This window comes from Diadema antillarum, unplaced genomic scaffold (assembly GCF_040938485.1).
Source record: "Diadema antillarum isolate AM-2024a unplaced genomic scaffold, OU_Dant_1.0 seq00000492_RagTag, whole genome shotgun sequence".
Classification (NCBI taxonomy): Eukaryota; Metazoa; Echinodermata; class Echinoidea; order Diadematoida; family Diadematidae; genus Diadema; species Diadema antillarum.
Genome location: NW_027271453.1, coordinates 279,867 through 301,143, shown reverse-complemented (window position 1 = coordinate 301,143; position 21,277 = coordinate 279,867).

Here is a 21,277-nt window from a genome sequence, read left to right as displayed (position 1 = left end):
GATAGCTCTCATCCACCTGCTTCATCCTATCTTTGAATTTGGGAGATTGACTTTCAATGGCCTGTGTTTCACTGAACGGGACACTGTTTTCGGGTAGGACACTTTTTGACATGACAAATCCCAAGTCCTTCTTTGTTTTGTTTTGCAACTTCCAACACTGTGACTTTACATGCCCTGTCTTGTTACAGTGAAAACATTTGATGACATTTGCACTTGTACTGGACCCTTTGTCAGATTGAGGCTTTGGTGCCGATGAAGTGTCAGAACTCGTGCCTTTTTCAGGACCAGCATTCTTTGGATTGCTCAACTGGTTTTTGTCTCTCTTGTTGCCAGAGAAATTCCTGAAAGGTGGTCTGTTGTCATTTCTGTGGGTCAGCTCATACTCATCAGCCATCAAGGCTGCTTTATGGAAACTTGTCACTTTGTGATCATCCAAATGTGACCTCACACTGAAAGCAACACTCTTTTTGAATTCTTCCAAGAGAACAACCTCACGTAGGTTATCAAAATCCTGATCCACTTTCAGGGATCTGTACCACCTATCAAACATCATTTCTTTTTCACGAGCAAACTCAACATGTGTCTGGCCTGGTTTGCGGTACGAATTTCTGAACTTATGTCTGTACGCCTCTGGCACCAACTCATATGCATTCAACACTACTTTCTTGACTGTAGCATAGTCACGTGATTGCTCTTTTGAGAGAGACGAGTACACATCGGCTGCTTTGCCCACAAACACACTTTGAAGGAGCATGGGCCAAAATTCCTGTGGCCAGTTCAAACTGTCGGCCACCTTCTCAAATGACACAAAATATGCATCAACTCTGTTTTCTTCAAACTTTGGCACCAATCGAATATTCTTGGCAGTCAATTCCATCTCACGTAATTTCAATTGTTGCTCCACTTCAAGTTTCTTCATTTCCATTCTTTCCTTCATTTCCATTTCTCTTTGTTGTCTATCCATCTCTCTTTCCATTTCTAATCTCATCTTTTCTTTCTCTAGTTCCAATCTAGCAAGCTCAAGCCGTGTTTGATCTGAAATTTTAGCTTGATCTGGAATGTTGATTTCTTCTTTGAGCTCCATGTGACCAGCTACTAAGTCAAGAATCTCTGCCTTTCTTGCACCTTGTGGAACATCTACATTCAAATGCTGTGCAATAGCAGTCAAATCACATTTGCGTAACCTTTGCAAATCTTTGAGGGACAAATCTGTCCTCTGAACAAATGCCTGAACATCCATTGTACTGATTGACATTGTGACAATGTATTACACACAATATACAATTAAACAACCAAGTCAACCGGTATTTTGTCTGTACCAATATTCTGGATTCCGGAACGTTCCAAATTCTAAGTTTTGGCTTAAATTCACTTCCCGGACAAGCCCCCAATTTTGTTACGACCAAAATCACTCCGAGAATGATCGCACAAAAGAAACAATCAACTAATGTTCAGGCGGTTTATTAACAGTGATATTGTGGGTACAGACTGGTAATCGGTTTCACATCAGTACAATAATGATCACGAGAAACAAATATAAGTCAGTAATGAAATCACGTACGTACACATTACACGCAATATCCCTGGAAATGTCCAAATACGATGCTTGATGCACAAATGAATGATCCGCGATGCACCGATGAATGATTCCTTCGACGTAAATCCAGAGGCACAGGTTACAATAGTCCGCGTTATAATTCCAGGGTATATGTCAACAATAGATCCACGGTATAATGTTCACAGCGAAATGTGCAGAATCCAACGACCACGTCCAGTCGATGCGTTGAATGATGATTCGCTTTATATTGTCCAGCGAGGAATCCAGCCCGTCACAGCTTTGCCGTAGCAATGTCCATTGATATTAAAATATGGAGTCTATCTCCAGTGTAGGCAGATTAATTCTCTGCAGGCAAAATGTCTCCCAGGCCTTATCTCCACAAATATAACAGGTCAGCAGGTAACACAGGACTGACTATAACAAGTCGCTTCAGAGCCAGAAGTGACGTAACTTTCAGAGCAGAGGTGTTGGGTACTCTGCCTACTGCAGAATTTCTCTAGCTTATATACTATCTATTCACCCCTTCTAGCACATTCTGTAACTCTCTCCAACCTGGGGCCACCCATTCTAGCTAGTCCAAGTTCCAGGAATCCTGGATGATTCACTGCCTATCTATGTACAAAACATCATTGCCAAGAATAACTACCAATCACACTGGGCTACAGGGACAGTGCCTCACTCAGCCAAATATGTTAGCACTTCCCAGAACTTTCTGGAATGGGTGAAATCATTCTAGATTGAGTGAGCTATAATGTATTTCCTATTACATGCATGTACTGTATAGCTACATTGTATACCACCTAGAAAATTCTCCACTTATCTGGTCAGCCTGTATGTACTATATCTATACCACATAGAATGTTCTCCATTAATCTGGTCCACCTGTGTACATACACATTAAACAACCATGCATGCAGTACATCATACATGTACATAACTACTAGTGTGTACATTTGTGACAATATGTATAATGATTCTGTTTGTGATTATCATGCTAAGAATTATAAGACAATATGATTATTATATGGCAGCATTATGATATAAGAATTTATTTATATATTTTTTGGATATAGTGATGTTTCTGATGATGATTTGAGGTTAGATTGGATATTTGTATTGAATTAAATGATTGATTTGTGTACATAAAGGAAATGATTGAGAAGATTGGCAATATGTTAAATTGCATTATATATTATATGACACATCAGGTTATTCATATAATAATCGTTCTGTTGGTAGGTCCTGACGAAGGCTCAATGACGGGCCGTAAGCGTGACAAATAAAAGGGAGACTAAGATCGAGAGCAACGTCCCGCCTCAGTCCAATTTCTTTCAATTATATATATATATATATATATATATATATATATATATATATATACACGTGCACATAGGGGATTATAGGACCTATGCTAGATTTATGTGCATTAACTTAAACAACTCTTAAGTTCTATTCAATTACAACATTTTTTTAAGGATGATACTGTACAATAAAAGAAAGAGAGAAGCGAAACGACGATAGAATTGTGATTGAATTTCGTCAAAATCGTCTATTGAAAAAGAATTATTGTTGAGTCGGCTTAATTGGACACAGGTGAAAAATCTTGTCTTTCAGAGTTTTGAAACTCCTTAAACCTCAACTTTATGTGGGGAAGTACCACGTTTGTACGTGTTTATAATCTATATTTCGATTTTCGGACCAAAATGAGACCAGTAAGAAATGCAGACTGATTATGATCTGGTCCTCTGATGACTGACTACAACGGCAAACGATAAACACGTTCACATGCAGGCAGACAAACAAATACACACACACACACGCGCGCGCGCACACACACAAACACATACACACATACACACAAAACTCTACAAACTTGCACAAGAGAATATAGCAAAATGACCTCTTGGAATTGTAGGAACTGGAAGCCGGTTTAATCATGCTGTGTTTAAGTTATGCGCTTCCCATCAAAACACCCTTTGAACAATTCTACACGTCACTGAAAGCGAAAGTGTATATTTCATACTACGCAGTCGTGGACATTTTATAGGAAAACTAGGTATTCAGTTTGCGGATCTGTATTTTTAGCAATTTTTTCAGCAAATATTGGACCATCCTAAAAAAAAAAAAAATGATGAATTTTTGAAGCTTTCACACGTCTTGTTAATAAGACACAATACTTCGTGACTTGAGCCACTTATGAAAAACGATACCTGACAAGTACAAAAAGAATCCCACAAAACCTTCATTTTTTTTGAGGGGGGGGGGGGGAGGGACGGGGGAAGTATATATTTCCTTAAATATCGTTAAACTGGTAATTAAGAATCATATCATTATCCCGGTTTTCTAAAAGGAGGTATGTTAAATGTTCTTTGGTTATGCCAGAAGAGTGAAAATAAATACTGCATTTTCGCCCTATATTCTTTGTATCGTTTCCCTTATTATACATGACCTAACAAGATGTTGTCTTGTAAGTCAGAGACGGCACACCTAAATATTAAAGAAATCATGACTTTTCAACGAATTTCTGAATTTTCTCAAAGCTTCATCGATATGACAACCAACATCATTCATTGAGTGTATATTTGTATTTCATTTCCTTTTTGACAACTCGATGAAGGGAAGAATAGATTAAACATTTTTATTTGTAAAGCCGAATGTCAAAATGTTCTTGATGTTGATGGGCTGTTAAAGGCAGCGGCTGTTTTACAACGTTCATAGCTGGTGCACTATTTCATTTGTAAAGATGTGAGAATTTAGTCGGATCACTCTGAATTATATTGACATCATATAGCATCATGCAAGGTTCGTGCATGTCTGTTGCCTCTTAAAACCTCGAAAGTTGGTTTCTTTGATAGTAAGATGGTATATTTTAGACGTATATCATCCCAATCATTCCTATAAAAAAGGGAAACTTTTCTTTGGTGGAGGGGGATACAATATTATAGATTTTCTACAAATATTTTGGGAAAGTTTTCAGGAAGATTGTGCACAACGTTTGAAAAAAATCTTCATTCACCTTCCCATGAAAACACTCATTGAACAATACACGTCACTGAAAGCAAAAGTGTACATTTTATACTGCGCAGTTGTGGACATTTTATAGGAAAACGTAGTATTCAGTTAAAGGATCTGTATTTTTAACAAACCGGACTTGTGACTTTATTTCCATGGTATTACTATTATTTTTCTTCATTCTGTATGTCTCTCTCTCTCTCTCTATCTATCTATCTCTCTCTCTCTCTCTCTATCTATCTCTCTCTCTCTCTCACTCTTTCTCAGAGGTCTACGTGCATGTACGCTGCATATCTCATTTCTTTTTAAATGTGAGAGTGTATCTTTTTTTACATTGAACATTCTCGGGCACTATGATATATGTAGGTTACGTTAGTAGGGTATTTGTTATTTGTATTCATTTGGATTGAATTAATGCAGAAATATTGATAAGATACATCACTGAAAGTTGGAGGAATATCGCACCATCATTTAAGCTTTGAAGCTTTCACAAGTCTGGTTAAAAGCAAAAGTGTATTTTTTTTATTTTTTCAATTGGCCATTTTTGCCCATCAAAACACCCATTGAACAATTCTACATGCCACTGAAAGCGAAAGTGTACATATCATACTGCACAGTCGTTGACATCTAATAGGAAAACAAAGTATTCAGTTCTGTATTCAGATCTGTATTTTTGGCAAACCGGGCTTGTGACTGCATTTTCATTGTGTTACTTTTTTTTCTTCATTCTGTCTGTCTGTCTCTCTCTCTCTCTCTGTCTCTCTCTCTGTCTCTCTCTCTCTCTGTCTCTCTTTCTTTCTTTCCATTTCTCAGAGGTCTACGTGCATACGCTGCATATCTTATTTCTTTTTAAATGTGAAAGCGTATCTTTTTACATTGTACAGGCGTGAGCATTATGATATATGAACACTAAGTTGTTTGTGTATTGATCTTTAGTTTTGAAAATCAGGCTTATGACATCTCTTCCATGATCATTATTTTGTCCTATGGTCAGAGGGCGACCTAAGCTTCATATTTATTTTTCTTTCTAATGACAACAAAATTAAGGGGAAAATCCTTCTACTGCTATGTTCATTACTCAGAATGCAGAAATCTTGTAAAATATCACAGTGAAAATTATGGGGAAAGATCCCTACCACTAGTAACTCGTATGCAATACAAAACTCGCAGTCCTGATGGTATTTCGACATTAGTTATGGTGAACGATTTGATTGATATGAAAAAGCTTCAAATCTACTGTTAACATCCATTAAGAGAACTTCTATCAGGTTATAGTTCTTTTTCTGTCTGTCCCCATAGTCATTATGAATGAATTTGTAACAAGATGATTTTATCTTCTTAGGAACAAGATTAATGAGCAGTTACTTGTTTTTGTGACAAAAAAAAAATCATCTTGACTGTTAAGGAGAGTATATGTCATAATGGAATAGAAGAATCCCTTCTCCACCCTAACAAAAAAAAATGTTTAAAAGAAATAAACTTTAAGGGGAATAAAACGTTGTATTTGTATTTCATATCCCTTGACAATTCGGTGAAGGGTAGAATAGATTGAACATTTTGATTTGTAAAGCCGAATGTCGAAATGTTCTTGAAATTGATGGGCTTTTGAAAGTAACGGCTGTTTTACGACGTTGATAACTGGTGCACTATTAAAGATGTGAGAGTTTAGGCCCAACGTGCTGTATCATATTAACATCATAAAAATTATAGCATCATGAAAGGTTCGTGCATCCCTGTAGTTTCCTTTTAATAGTAAGATGGTATATAACCCCAATCATTCCTAGAAGAAGAGAAATGGAAACTTTTCTCTGCTGAAGGGGAACACAATATTATACATTTCCAACAAATTTATTGGGAAAATGTACAGACAGATTGGTAAAAACAATGTTTGGATAAAAACAAACAAACAACACATTCTTCATTCGCGTAAAATTTCGTGACGATTCCTAAGGGATTCATGACCATCTCTGGCCTTGGAACGTTATCTTTTTGTTTGAATTATAACAGCGATGGGTTTATTCTCATCACAACCAACAGCAAGAGAACGATAAACTTTTCATTTGATAGTTACATTAAACACGAGCTCAAAAAAAGGATGCATTCCGTTTGCTTGTGGGCAGCGTTAACTTTACTCTCTTTTTTAATATTAAATGATATCTTATTGTTATTTCTTATCTTCTCTTTTTCAAAGGATGCCATACTTTTTTAGGAGGAATATTTCATCAACAGAAAAAAAAAAATGTAACCATATATCCCTTTTTCTTCTCAAGTCGATCCACCCCCCCCCCCAGCAACAAAAAGATACTGCTCATCTCCCAAGGGGCCTACATACGATATATTGAAAATAATACACCAGTGGTTCCATGAGATTTGCTTCTATATGAGATATCTGCACGATGAGCCAAGCATAAATTCTACTCACAAACATAAACCTAACCATGATCATAATTTTCATTCAAACTTAACCCAAAACACTATCGAAACCTTAATCGTACTCTCTAAAAAAAATCGAGTGAAAATTTTCACTCTAAAAAGAGTGAATACAAAAGAGTGAATTTCGAGTGAAATTGGAGTGAATTTTGAGTGAAAATGCTCATTTTCACTCATTTTGGAGTGACGTCAGGGATCACTCCAAAATCTTCGAGTGATCCCTGACGTCACTCCAAAATGAGTGAAAATGAGCATTTTCACTCAAAATTCACTCAAATTTCACTCGAAATTCACTCTTTTGTATTCACTCTTTTTAGAGTGAAAATTTTCACTCGATTTTTTTAGAGAGTAACCATAGGTCCTTGGAGAAGATAAAATCAGCGGAATTGCTGCAGGAGCAAATGTCCTGTCACAGCACCAACACATGCCTTCGGATCCTCTGTCCATTAACACTGGACATCATTGTTATAATGGCCCCATTCTACTGGCAATCGGATTCTCATCTGAAACGGAAAAAAAAAACCCAAATACCACAATTTTGGCTTTCCGACGAGTTCCAATGAAATCTGAGTGGACAAGTAGAATTCGGGGGAACTGTTATAGCAAATCCAACGAAAATCTGTCGTTGATCATTGGAACCTTTGAAACCTTAACCTTCGAAAGCTGCAGTTGTAGAAACTGAAAGCCGGTTTAAATACTGCGCTTCCCATCAAAACACCCATTAAACAATTCTACACGTCACTGAAAGCGATAGTGCACATTTTATACTGCACAGTCGTGGACATTTTATAGAAAAACTTGATATTCAGTTTGCGTTGAACCGGGCTTGTGACTGCATTTTCATTGTATTTTTTTCTTCATTTTGTCCGTCTCTCTCTCTCTCTCTCTCTCTCTTTCTCTTTTTATTCCTTAGAGGTCTACGTGCATGTACGCTGCATATCTCAATTCTTTTAAATGTGAAAGTTTGTTTTGTTTTGTTTTTCTTACACAGCTCAGTCTCGGACATTATGGTATTACTTTACTCTTTACACATGACGGCTCTTCCGTAATCATCATTTTGTCCTTTTAGTCAGAGGTCGACCTAAACTTCATATTTCATTTTCTTCTCAATGACAAGAAAAATAAAGATTATGGGGAAATTCCCTCTACTGCTCTGTTCATTTCTCAGAATGAAGAAACCTTGTGAATATCACAGGGAAAATTGTGGGGAAAGATCCCTACCAGTTGTAGTAAGTCGTATGCAATTAATACAAAACTAGCAGTCCTTGAGGGTATTTCGCCATTAGTTATGGTGAACGATTTGCAAAAAAAAAAAAAAAAACACCTCCTAATGCACTTTTGGGATCCATTAAGAAAACTCGCGTCAGGTTCTTGTTCTTTTTATGTCTGTTCCCATTGTAACACTGTACGGATTTGTTTTTAATAAGAGGATTTTTTTTTTTTGTAATGAGCAAGATTAATGAGCAATTACTTGTATTTGTAGCACAATTTTTTTTTTTGTCCTGACCGTTGAAGAAAGTATATGTCATTATAGAATAGAAGAATGCCTGTACTCCCCCCCCCCAAAAAAAAAATAAAAATAAAAAGCGTTTGGAAAAGTGATAAAGGTAAGGGGGAATAAAAAGCAAACACTCAATTGGATTGAATTAATGAAGAAATATTACAAAAAGACATGACAGAAAGGTTGAGAACTATTAAATCATGGATGAATTTTTGAAGCTTTCACAGGTCTTGTTGATAAAACACGATTCCTGAAAAGTACAAAGAGAATCGAATAAAACCTTAATTTATTTTTGAATGTATTTCCTTAAATATCGTTAAAGCTGGTAATGAAGGATCATATGATAACCTCGGTTTTCTATAAAGAAGTATGTTAAAAAGTCATCATTTGATAGAGAACGAAACGGTGCATTCGGGAAATTAACCATTGTAAATGATGGACATATTATCCATGAGAGTTTGTGTTGCCAGACAAGAGGCAATGACAGGAACGAGTGTATAATGCGAGAAAATAATCAACCGACAGGATGAGGTAAGACATTGGAGAGGTCGCAGAACATGGATTCCGTCGAAATCTTGAGGAACAGAGGATCCCTGCGAAGAAGTCGAACAGGGAAGAAAAGAGAGCAGTATAGGGTAGACGAGACATTTAAGTAACAACAAAGAAAAACATGGAACACACACAAAATGTAACTGAGGACAAATCGGGTGTCTCCGAGGGCTTCCGAGACCACAGCAATGGAATATGAACAATACAGAAATCCAAGCGGACATTAGGAACCACATTCTAATGATTTTTTACTGTCTCCCGAAATGTAGCCCCTCCTTGTAGGCACCGGCTACTCCAATTTGCCTCCGTTCTCATTCCGAGACAATCCGTGAAGACAGCGGTACGTCCGTATTGAAAAAAAAAAAATGAAGACACAATTTCATACAGTCCATGACATTTTCACGGATCTCCCCCCCCCCCCCATCAATTCAACCATCAACCTCTCATTATGGTACCCACTGTCGAACAGTAGTCGCCTGAGAAGTTTTAGCGGCCGTCACACATCCCCTTGCTGTTTATTTTCTGCTTTGTTTATGCTATGACGTTGCTGCAAGGTGAGAGTTTCCAACATAGAGATTTGCTTTTATGATATCGAAAAGCAGAGCGTATGTAGGCTGCTGCAGAGTTTCTGCTTTGCTTGTTATACTGAGCTCTGGAGGCATGATAAAGTATCAAAAGCAAAAGCAAAAATCCTCTGTCAACATTTTGGGGATATAAGTGTAAGTACCGCAGAGGGACACAGTTGCATCCGTACTCTTCCTTGATGTCCGTGTAAGCCCCTTATCGTATCCCCAGTGGTCCGCGTTCATTCCTTGTCTGTCCGTGTTGGCACCGTACTTGCCCGTATAGACTCCCAGTTGAGATCGTATTCACACCGGCATTTAGAGGAATATCGATATTTTGCACCCCGGAGCACCACTGATGACGATCCGTGATCATCCGTGAAGTGATCCGTGAAAGTGTAAAAGGGGCGTAAGCGGACTGGACTGAGTCTCTGCAGGTCAAGAAAAGTCTCAATGACTTAAGGGACTAGACTAATTCAAATCCGCGGATCAACTCTCCCTTTCTTTGATATTTGATTAAATTAAAAACGAAAACATACATAACAACATTTCGGATACAACGAATCCATTTTTAAAAATCATCATATATATATGAAGAGTTTGTTTGCAAACACGGATAAGTCCATTTTTGAAGATTTTCAGTAACGGTCTCTATCATAAAGTACAAAATAATACCTTTTAAACGATAATTCGGTCACTACATATAAAGGTATATTTTTGAAGTAATGGCCAAAAGAAGCACAAATTTTCTTATTATTCTCTATATTTTTCTTGACCTTTAATAGCAGATATCTCCATTTGGCAAATATGGACTTATCGGTTTTTGCGAACAAAGTCTTCATATCTTCATGCATTTTAATTGTTTTGCTTTATCGAAATCTAGATTTAAGTATAAATTAGGACTTTTTTATAATGACAGTCGCCTGTACTCATAAACATATTTCATACCAGTAAAATTCAGGTGAAAAAGATTAATTGTACAACGTGTGGGTAAAAGGCATCTTTAATATTACAAGCTTCGTTTTTCAAGGGTCTCCGTGTCTTTGTTCTATCTCCTGCTCTAATAACCATTTCATTCCAGTTTAGGCTTGCTTTTCAAGTTTGTTATATTTGCAGAAGACAGAAAGATGAATAAACCGGAAACTGGAAACTTGAAACTTATGTGCATAATCCGCGCTTGTTGAGTAAAAAAAAGATCTTTTATGAGTGCAATAGACAGAATATTTCATGAGGTGAAAGAGGAAATGATCCATTCAACGAGTTGCAGCCGAGTTGAATGATCCAAAGACTTCCTCTTTCACCGAATGAAATATTATGTTTGTTGCACGAATGAAACAATTTAATATTTGTTTTTTATAACGCCTAAGATAGATCTTTGTTATTTAATGTTTTATTAATTGAGAAACAACAGAGAATCTGAGATCGAGAGAGTGCTCACTGAGTGTTTTAAAACGCTAGCGCGCTGTCGTAAAATATACACGCACTGCAGACCAAAGCGTTTTACACACGTAGTGTGCGCCGTTCCCGGCGTGCGTGCAATGGAGCAAATCGTATGGATCCAAAACTGAATACGACATAGTAAAATGGGCCGAATGATCAATGTAAAACAACCAATCACATGACAAGAAACTCTTCAGGCGTTATATAATACCATCCATCCTTGCGTCGGTGCAGACTTGACAGCTAATAAAACAGTACAACTTCACTTTTGAACTGCATGATAAGTTGTGCCTGGCAATCCATTCACCACCCGACTGCTTGTGTCTCCCTCGGAACCTGGTTCATAGAAATCATTTTCAAGGAGTGGCGCTTATAAACGGTAAGCGATGAATTACTTGACATACATAACTTGATGTTGAATTGAATGTTTTGTCAAATTTCACAAGGGACGCATTATAGACGATAAGCTTTGAATTTATACTTGACATTACAATGACATCAGATAAGTCGAAAATACAAGGCCATCTGTGAGTAAATGACAGAAATCAAAGCATTAGGTCCATTACGAACGAAAGTGTAAAATATGAAGGAATCAAATAAAACTAAGCCTCTAAGTACTAGAAAGTTCCTAATACAGTATCGAGTTATATGTTTCATGTGTATAAGAGTACACAAATTAGCCATGTAAATAATGATATAAAATCTTTGCTTATATTTATAATAAAAAACAAAGATTTTAATTCAGTTTCTAAAATTATCTCAATTATCTTTCACCTGATAAAGAATTCAAGTATTCCTTCCAAGCAATTTAAATAGATAATCAGTATGGGGTTTCCATGATAGGTCATTATCATTATAAGAAGAGTTTGTTCGCAAAAACCGATAAGTCCATATTTGCAAAATGGATATATTTGTGATTAATAGTCAAGAAAAATAAAGAGAATAATAAAAAAAAATGTTTCTTTTGACCATAACTTCAGAAATGTACCTTAATATGTAGTTACCAAAATATCATTTATAAGGTATTATTTTGTACTTTATGACAGAGACCGTACTTCAGATTCTTCAAAAAATTGACTATCCGTTTTTGCGAACAAACTCTTCATATAAACCTCCTCATTAGATACAAATAATATGCTGCAAATTAACAATATCAATTATGAAATGACCAGTAACGAGATTTTCATTTTCCGATGACAGTTATCAAACACTATGTAATGATTTCATTTTTCTTTTGATATTCAGAGATTAATCCTGAACAAATTCCTATTCATCATTGTTACGGGTCCGACCACTTCTCGAACACATTAGAACGAAACTTGTATATAAAATACAGTACAACCATCTCCAGATATGAACGCCGTTTATTGTAGGAAAACGATCACCATCCCGTTGGTCACACGTCCGCATCCATCTTGCTTCAGAGTATGGAATGCCACATAACACCCACATAACACCTCCCTCCTAAAGAGAGAGATCCGTAACAATTATATTGTAGAGAAGGATCTCGTGTCTAAACTACATAACAACCTACACGAACTACAGTGTACATGTATAATAAAAAGCATGACATCAAATCTTCTGGCACTTACATCTCCTTGTTACAGTCTGTTTGTTTCTAGCTCTAGACTGTGTATATATGCAACTTGTAAGACATATGTGATGTAAACTTGACCGTGTACAGTATCATGCATATAGTTTGAACACATAAAATATATTGAACCTGCCTGTAATCAACTCCTTCTCAATCCTGTACATGCATACAGTCACAAAAATTCTGAAAGGATAAATGCTATGCAATTTACAACAGTGGCACAACAACACGTGTGCCTATAAAGAGGCACAAACAATCGAAAGCTTTTAGCAGCACTGCTGTCTAACAAATTATGTACATGTAGCATATTCTGTGTCTACAGTCTTGCATGTGACTTCACATGATCAGATAGTCTTCACACTGTACAGCGGTACTGATAGCTGGATAATATTCCCGAAATTGAAACCATAAATTTGAGTAAAAGTTTGAGTTGTCTCTTTAACCCTTGACAACAGTAACATTCTGGAGCTCGTCAAAGCATAATCTGCACTCAATAGAATACAATAGGTATACAATGTACATGCACTTGGTATTATTTTTTGATAAAGCAGATTAACACAACCGTTTCAACTCTCATCTTTATCACTGTTTGTATAACAGAATGTACTCAACGTGCGTTTTGTGAAACTATCCATACATCATTTGTACACTGTATCTTTGTTTCTTTTCGTTTTGTTTTGTTTTTTCCAACAAAAAGAATGTTACAGGAGCTAGGTAGCTCAACAACCAAAATACTGTTTTGATTACATTTGTATTACCTGCTCACAAAATGCTTGCTTCACAATACACATACTAAAGCTGTAATCAAGAAGCTTAACCTCTCAAAAATTACTTTTGCAAAGTGCTTCACTATGTACATACATGTATGTATATAACATCGTGCTGGCTTGGTTCCGACCACCCTGGTTCTATTAACCAGTAAACAAATTAACACACAGAATACTCCAATCTTAACATGTGTGCATTTACACTGTAAGTCATATTAAAGCACAAACGTTTTCCATACGGCTAAACCTTATATTCTGTGAACCACTATCACAAAGTTATAGCATAAACATGCATACAGCATGCATGAAAGCTTGACCACAATCATTATTTTGAAAACTGTATAACCAAACACTAAGGAATGCGCTTCTTTCTTTTCTTTTCTGTTTTTGTTTGTTAAAGATAAAGATCCCATTGCATTATCAAATGCTTTTGTCCTTTTTGTGTTTGTATAAATCATGTTTTATACAATGTGCCAAGGCTTTGAACAGAACAATTTTCCATAGTGATGGTACAGAACATGAATTTGATCACTCACATCTGTCACGTGAAACAATAAAACAACAAAATAAATGTGTTAAATTCCACACAAGGTATCTACATGCGATTCAGTTAAAGACCACATTTCAAAGTTCCTCATAGAGTTCAATCAGTTTTTCGTGCATTTACTGTTCTCATGAAAACTTGAATGGCTCCTTTAGAGTTCAAACTCGTTCATGAACTTCAAAGTTGTAATTTTAACGCGAAATTAGCATGTGTTCATGGTGTCACATTTCACACAAAGATTTTCCTTTGTCACCAAAGCGTTCATTTATTGATGTCGCTCCTCGGGTCATATTTCACACAAAGATATGCCTTTGCCAGCAAAGCGTTCTTTCATCGCTTTCAACATTCAAAATATAAGTCATCTACAAAGTTCACACGCGAGATAAGGCATCTACAACAAGGTTGTCTTTTCCTGGCACATGACGAATGTCCAAATTGTACTCCTGGAGTAGCAAGCTCCAACGCGTCAGTCTCTGATTCTTATTTCTCATCTTGTGCAGGAAAGTCAGAGGGTTATGGTCTGTGAACACAGTTATTTGGGCACCACTCACATACACATCAAAGTGTTGCAGTGCCAGGACCAACGCAAGTGTTTCTTTCTCGACAGTCGAGTAGTTGCGTTGCGTTCGCGAGAACTTCTTGGAGAAATAGGATACCGGTTTATTGAGTCCATCGGTATCCCGCTGAGTCAGCACAGCACCTGCACCAATGTCGCTGGCATCCACCATCAAGGTGAATGGCTGGTTGAAGTCTGGCGCCCTCAGTACCGGACTGGTAGACAGAAGAGCTTTCGCCTGGTTGAAAGCGTCCTCACAGTCGCTGGACCAGATGAACTTCACCTCTTTGCGCAGTAGGTTCGTCAGGGGGGCGACAACATCAGAAAAATTCTGACAGAACCGCCGGTAGTATCCAGCCATCCCTAGAAACCGCATCAGCTCCCTTCGGTTGGTCGGAGTAGGGAAGTTTACCACTGCTTCCACTTTCGCCGAAATTGGTCGAACTTGACCATGACCAACGACGTGACCAAGAAACTGCACTTCACCATACCCAAACTCACTTTTCACCAGATTAACTGTGAGACTTGCTGCTGACAACCGATTGAACCACTATCTCACCGTTTTCACATGGTCATCCCAAGAATCGCTGTAAATCACCACATCATCGAGGTACACCTCACAGCCATCCAATCCACGAATCAACTCATTCATCATTCGTTGGAATGTAGCCGGGGCATTCTTCATGCCGAACGGCATCACGGCATACTGAAAAAGGCCCTGTGGAGTTACAAATGCAGAAATCTCCTTTGCTCTCTGTGTTAAAGGTATCTGCCAATAACCTTTCAGCAGGTCAAACTTGCTTACATACTTCGCTTTGCCTATTCTATCGATGCAGTCATCGATGCGCGGGATCGGATATGAGTCGGTTTTTGTGCAAGAGTTTATCTTTCTGTAATCTGTGCAGAAACGGTATGTTTGGTCTTGTTTTGGTACCAGAATACATGGGGACGACCATGCACTATTACTTGGCTCTATGATGCCATTGCGCAGCATGTATTCTATCTCATTGTCCATGTGTTTCATTTTTGTGGGATTTGTTCGATATGGTGGTTGTTTGATTGGATCAGTGTCTCCAACATCAACATCATGTTTCACCACATCAGTTCGAGAGGGAACGTCAGAAAACAACTGAGGATATTCATCCAATACTCCTATCACATCATCCCTCTGAGTCTCACTCAAATGATTCAGTTTGTCATCTATGTGAACAAGAACATTTGAATTCTTCAACTTCACACATGGATCTTGTTTTTCGATTTCACAGATTTCTTCTGCCTCCTCACACTGCGAGTCACATGATTCCACAACACTCAACACGGATTGTGCTGCAACCCCATTCTCCCTCCGAACATATGCTTTCAGCATGTTCACATGGCAAATGCGTTTCTTTTTGTGTCTATCTGGAGTTTGCACCACATAGTCTACCTCTCCTACTTTCTCAGCAATGGTATACGGCCCAGAGAATCTAGCCTGCAGAGAATGACCAACGACTGGTAGCAAGACTAGCACTTCATCACCTGCCTTGAAATGTCTTTCTTTGGACTTTCTGTCATACCATGTCTTCATTCTATCCTGAGAATCCAACAAATTGTGTCTTGCAAAATTCCATGCCTTGTGTAGTCTTTCTCTGAAAGTGCACACATATTCCAACACATTTGTTTGTGTGTCATCAGACACCAGTCTCTCCTTCAACAACTTCAATGGCCCACGCACTGCATGACCATAGACTAGCTCAAATGAACTAAATCCAAGTGATTCCTGTACTGAATCTCTCACAGCAAACAATAACATGGGAACTCCTTCATCCCACTGCTTCTCTGTTTCCATGCAATATGTCTTCAACATATTCTTCAATGTTTGGTGGAATCTCTCTAGTGCTCCCTGGGACTCTGGATGGTATGCACTAGAAGTCACATGCTTTATGCCTAGTTCTTGCAGTACCTGTTTGAACACCTTAGACATAAAGTTCGATCCCTGATCTGACTGTACTATTTTTGGCAGTCCTACAGTGGTGAAAAATTTCACCAATGCTTGTGTTACACTACGCGCAGTAATGTTTCTCAGTGGAATTGCTTCTACGTATCTTGTCGCAGCGCACATGATTGTCAAAAAGTATTCATGCCCTGTTTTAGTCCGTGGCAAAGGACCTACACAATCCACTATGATCCTTGAAAAAGGTTCGTCGAAAGCTGGCATTGGCTTCAATGGAGCTGATGGGATTTTCTGGTTTGGTTTGCCTACAACCTGACATGCATGACAGCTTCTACAAAATTTTGCAACGTCACTCTGCACTCCCGGCCAAAAGAAATGGGAAAGAATTTTCTCCTGAGTTTTGTGAACTCCCAAATGGCCTGAAAGTGGGGCTTCATGAGCAAGACTGATAATGTCCCGTCTATACACCGCAGGAACGACAATCTGATGGACTTCTTTCCATACTTCATCCGCCTGAACATCTGGTGGCCTCCACTTTCTCATCAGAACACCTGATTTCCTGTAGTAGCACACAGGCATAGTCAGTGCCTCCTCCTCAGATACAGCTCTCTCACTCAATGAAATCAACTGAGGATCTTTCTGTTGTTCCTCCAACAACCTGGTCTTATTCAAAGTCACTGGTTCAGATTTAACATCCGCACTAAGATTATGCAGAGCCTCATTCATACTAGAAACAGGCTCATCATCAACCAAGCGACAAAAGAATGAGTCTCCTAGATCAATGTCTAACTCAGCAGTCTTCTCCTCAGACTCCGCATTCCTTGCCATAGAACGCGTTACAGCACATGCTGGGAACACATGAGGAAATTCCTCAACCAAGCGATTTGTTTCATCACTTGCACACGGACGTTCAGTCACGACTGGGGAAGACACAACTCTCTCACCAGCAAGATCATTGCCCAAGATGACTGAAACATCTTTCACAGGAAGAGACGGTCGAACACCCACTTCCACTTTACCAGAAACGAGGTCTGATTTCAAGTCTACTTCATGAAGAGGAGCATTCACATATCCACCTTCAACACCATGGAGCAGAACACTTGCACCAACTGAAGACTCATCACAGAAAGACAGCACGCTTTCTAAAATCAAGGACTGAGACGCTCCAGTATCTCTGAGCACTTTCACTTTCCTTGCCTCATCACTACCTGGTAAAGATACATATCCAACCGATACAAATGGTTCATACTGTTTTTGTACTTTTTCCATGTCAGCAGGTTGAATTTTCTCTTTTAGTGATTGTGTCACATTTTTCACAAGTGCATTTGGGTGACCACCTGAGTCATGTTTCTTTTGTTGGAGCAGTGGACATTTTGGTTTGATGTGCCCTGGTTTCTTACAGTTGTAACACACAGTAGGCCTTTTTGTGCTAGTATCGCCCTGTTGTGATTGTTTGACATGTGCACTGTCATCTTTTTTCGCTTTTTGCTTGCTTTTGTTCGTGAGTGCATAATCATCAGCAATTCTTGCCGCTTCCTCCAATGTATCTACGCGCTGTTCTTCGAGATGCACGCGCACCTCCTGGCGCACACTGCACTTGAACTCTTCCAGTAAGATAATTTCACGCAACTGAGCATAACTCTCCGCCTGAACAGACAAACACCACCTGTCAAACAACTGCTCTTTCTCTTTAGCAAACTCAGAGTGTGTCTGTGAGTCCTGTTTGCGTGTACTACGGAACCATTGGCGATACGCTTCGGACACGAGTTCATACGCCTTCAGCACTACCTTCTTCACCTTATCATAATCACCAACATCACTCAACGACATAGCTAAGTAAGCGTCCCTCGCTTTACCAACTAGCTTACACTGTACCAAGGAAGACCACTTCTCCCTAGGCCAACCCATGCTTTGGGCTACCTTCTCAAAGTGTGGGCAATACTTCTCCACTCCATCCTCTTCGAAAGAAGGAACCATCCTTGCAAATTTTGCAACATCGAAATACCTCTCATTCTCATAGTGGTCACTTCGATTCACATTCATAGCAGCTATCCTCTCCCTCTCAAGGTCTATCCTAGCTTTTTCTAACTCCAGCTCTTTAATCCTCACCTCATTGTCTGACACTCTACATTCTCCAGCCTGAGAATATTGACCAGGGGACTTACATGTAGATCGAGGAGTTACAGAGATTTCCTTAGCTGCCTCAGGAGGAAGGACTTCCTCCTCCACCAGAAATTCTACAATGTCACGCAAAATCTCTGATTTGCGCATATAGCGCTTTACACCTGGCACTTCGTAGTGACATGCAACCTGAACTAGTTCATCCTTCTTGCACAGGAGTAATTTCTCTATTGCTGGATCTCCTATAAATTCTCTCAGCGAAAATTCATCACCTTCCATAATTACAACAAACTCACTCACTGCAGACACTAAACTGTAAGGTAAGAACCTATTCAGAGCACTTAATCATGTTAATACTCTACCACTAACAGTTTAGACTCTAATTACCACATGTGCCACTACCAGTCCAATCCCTGCACACGTTTGATGCAGAAAACCACGGGTACGAATCAAATTCCACCCGCTAACCCGCAGATTTATTGATACTCATCAAACCGCGCATCCCGTGTAATAGTATACACGTTCATTCGCGTACAGTATCTACAATACCTATGCAATACATATACGCAGCGTATGCAGCACTGCATGCATACATGCTCTACCGATAATACACGGTAAACGAAGCCGTCGCGCTTTACTTGCACGACCATGACCAAACGGTATGACATTTCCTTACCAAACCAATTTTCCTGGTTTCTTTGTTCATATCTGTTCCCGGACAAGCCCCCAACTGTTACGGGTCCGACCACTTCTCGAACACATTAGAACGAAACTTGTATATAAAATACAACCATCTCCAGATATGAACGCCATTTATTGTAGAAAAACGATCACCATCCCGTTGGTCACACGTCCGCATCCATCTTGCTTCAGAGTATGGAATGCCACATAACACCCACATAACAATCATTAAAATCCCCCCCCCCCCCAAAAAAAAAGCATTTTAGAAGTACGGGATTAAAATGCGAGAAAGATATTTTAGAGTCAACTGCAAAAATATTAGTTAATAATAAATCAGATCAGACGTGTTTCATAACGACACCCCAGACGATATATTTCAAGGACTAGATTCATGACCATTAATAATAACACGTTGTCTTCTGTACAATTAGAAAGATAGCTGTTGAACTAATCCATGGTCTTTGCACGGATTCCATAAAGGGAAAGTTTGTATAACAAAATATCGGAGTTTATTGTTTCAATGGCCTTAGAAAGGTCCAAGAAAATGGCAACGATTCAGGATTTACTATCGAACTGTGATTTTTAAGTGTTTTTATTGGAAAAGGGAATCTTAGTTCACGTGAACTACTATTTTTCAAGTATTTTAGATATAGATGTTGAAAGGAACATTGGACGATGATTACTTTAATAACTCTCCTTTCTCTTTCTTTTTGAATACACGAATAAATATATAAATATAACCTTTAGCAATAATTTTGTTTTCACCTGATACAAAGCCTTGTAATATTAAAAGGACATATTCAAAATGTATGTTAAAGGAGCAATAACTTCAAGGACGGTTTGCTCTAAATATAAATATATCATCAAATCCACAGGGTTTTTTTTATAGGTAATTATTTAATATGTCCTTAATTTCTTCTTCCACAACTATGAAAAAAAAATATATAATTGAAGGATTTCTTTCATTCAAAACATGACCACAATATTCTTTAGATTGTCGAATGACACAGGGAAGGTCTAAGACGGCGTACATATAAATATATCGATGAGAATTTTGAACGATGTACAATTGCCAATTTTCGCAGCTTATGTCATTATTTCCCTCAGAACACGCCAAGATGATCTAAGAAACCAAAATTATAAGAACTTTATGAACACGTATAAAATTACAGAGAACAATTGAAACATCAAAGCCCTAAACAGACGAACGTCCATGATGCATTTATTGCCATCGCTGCTGCAAATTCTGCTTTGTTGTCCCAACTGTAATGTATACGAAAATTTGGTGTTCCACCTAATGAACATATCCTGCAAATATTGTACGTCTGCTAGCTGTACATGGGACGTGACATTCTTTTATGCAAAATTATACTCAGTTTTCGTCACGGACGTGCTTCCGCTATTTACTGATAAAGATCGTAGCCCATTAAACGTTATTGGCGATATTGCTCTGAGTCCAAATCAACTAATATCTAGCCACACGATAATATGTTTGTTTTGAGTTTCTGTCTATCCCATGTCAAATGAGAACCGAAATTACATTTTTAGACGAACCTCCGCAAAAAAAAAAAAAGCGTCAGTGATGATTAAAACGTTATCGAGTGGGGACACCATCCTGCTTTGATGGCGAAGGTACATTTTACCTTTGGCTCTTTAGCCGAGGAGCTGCATGTCATGTTTGGAGCGGACTGAGGCTCGTCCGCAGATTTTTGGACCATGCAATTCACCGAAAACCAAGCAAATAATTAATATTTTCTCTGAAAATTCACCTCCTAATCCCCCTCTGAGAAATACATATGTTGTAAGGATATCATTTTTTTTAATATTTTGCATTGGCAATACCTTTTCAAATTTTTGAAAGAGTTAGGAAGGCTAGGTACTCTCTGCCTATTAGTTACCCGTCCTGGAACATGACCCTAGTAGTAGAACGAACGTCCGTGACAATTCCAGCGAACATTCGTGACGTATGCAATCCGACCGATAGGGATAATTTGTCCCGAAAGTGTACTGTATTCTATAAAACTTTTA